The sequence below is a fragment of the Rhinolophus sinicus genome, chromosome 15, assembly GCF_057876585.1.
Source record: "Rhinolophus sinicus isolate RSI-liver-muscle chromosome 15, RSI-T2T, whole genome shotgun sequence".
Taxonomy (NCBI): domain Eukaryota; kingdom Metazoa; phylum Chordata; class Mammalia; order Chiroptera; family Rhinolophidae; genus Rhinolophus; species Rhinolophus sinicus.
This window is the reverse complement of record NC_142515.1, coordinates 74533047-74534950: the sequence shown is the minus strand read 5'-3', so window position 1 is coordinate 74534950 and position 1904 is coordinate 74533047. Positions and strand designations below refer to the sequence as shown.

At 40.8% G+C, this 1904-nt stretch overlaps 1 non-coding gene across 1 annotated transcript; it reads left to right on the top strand.

The window, feature by feature from the left end:
- Nucleotides 1–1589: 1589 nt before the first annotated feature.
- On the top strand, nucleotides 1590–1695 carry LOC141573016 (U6 spliceosomal RNA). Its single transcript, XR_012498601.1, has one exon. It is a non-coding gene; the product is annotated as a U6 spliceosomal RNA (small nuclear RNA).
- Nucleotides 1696–1904: the final 209 nt, after the last annotated feature.

The window sequence follows — 1904 nt, the reverse complement described above, 5'->3', positions numbered from 1 at the left end:
TACAGTCCTTTAAAAAGAATGAAGTTGCAGTAAGAAAAAGACAACTACTCAAGAGGAAAATGTGCAAAAAGCATGAACAGGCATATTGTGAATGATGAAATGTGGGTGGGCAACCAGTGCATGGAGAGATGTCCAATCTCTTTAGGGATCAAGAAATGCATGACAAGGCCACAATGAAACCCCATGTTACCCCTATATCATTGCCCCAAATTTAAAATGTCCAAGAACGCTAAATGTCAGCGAGGCTATGAATACACAGGGCTCTTCCACATTGCAACCACTTCGGAAAACAAACTAACATTAATCACAACACCGAACATTCATGTGCCACATAACATAGCCTTTCCTCTCCCAGATACATTGCCACAAGAAACCTTTGTTTGTTGCCCCAGAAACATGCCCCAGAATGTTCCTCATTGCAATGTGAAGAAGGTGAAAACCCAGACAAAACCTGAATGCCCATCGCTGAGTGAATGGAGAAAATTCACCCAAGGTCTACTAATCAGCAGCCACAGTGGTGTTCCAGCCACACACAAACAGTATGGATAGATTTAGCAACATAACATCCAGTGGAACAAGATGCTCCCAAATATTATACACAGCATGATACTCTCTTTATGATGTTATAGTAACTAAAGTGAAATATTTTGGGGGGAATACAATTGAGATACAATTATTTTCAAGCAAGAAAAGGATAAATTCCAGATTCAGAAGTGTAGTTAACTTTGGGGAGAGAATGGATGAAGGAGAATTATTTTGGGGTGTGGGTTAGTGCTAAAGTTCTGCTTATCTTGGTGTTGTTGAATTTTGAGGCATTTACTCTATTAGCAAACTTTTACATTTACTAATAAATGCAACAATGATGAAAGCAAGTTGTGAGTCAGACCGGGATTAAACGCATTCCAGCATCTAAAGCCCAGATAAATAGCTAAATCACTAACTCAAAATTAGAATGTGCTGAGAATAGACTGTCAGCTCCATGTTGGGGGGTTGGGGAGAGTCTGTCTTGTTCACAGCTGAATCCCTGACACTGAAAACAGTGCTTGGCACATAGTAAATGCTCAATAAATATTTGTGGAATGAATGAAAGTCTCAGAGGGACCGAAGGCCTTTTAAATTCCATTTTAAAAAGAATCATATAGGGGCAGGCCCGGTGGCTCAGGTGGTTAGAGCTCCGTGCTCCTAACTCCGAAGGCTGCCGGTTCAATTCCCACATGGGCCAGTGGGCTCTCAACCACAAGGTTGCCAGTTCAATTCCTCGACTCCCACAAGGGATAGTGGGCAGCGCCCCCTGTAACTAAGATTGAACACAGCACCTTGAGCTGAGCTGCAGCTTAGCTCCGGGATGGCTCAGTTGGTTGGAGCACATCCTCTCAACCACAAGGTTGCCAGTTCAACTCCCGCAAGGGATGGTGGGCTGCGCCCCCTGCAACTAGCAATGGCAACTGGACCTGGAGCTGAACAGCACCCTCCACAACTAAGACTGAAAGGACAACAACTTGACTTGGAAAAAAGTCCTGGAAGTACACACTGTTCCCCAATAAAGCCCTGTACCCCTTCCCCAATTTAAAAAAAAAAAGAATCATATAGTGCTCACTTCGGCAGCACATATACTAAAATTGGAATGATACAGAGAAGTTTAGCATGACCCCTTGCAAGGATGACACGCAAATTCGTGAAGCGTTCCATATTTTTTTTATCACTTTGTGAGGGGTGAATTGTCTAACTATTGCATTATTTTGTACACCTGGAACTAATAAAAAAAGAATCATATATATGCATATTGAGAAAGGGTATATATGCTGTATTAATACATGTATTAAATATATGTATTATGTGTTATATAGTATACACATATAAAAATGTATTATATAAAATGTATATGTATTAAGTATAATACATAT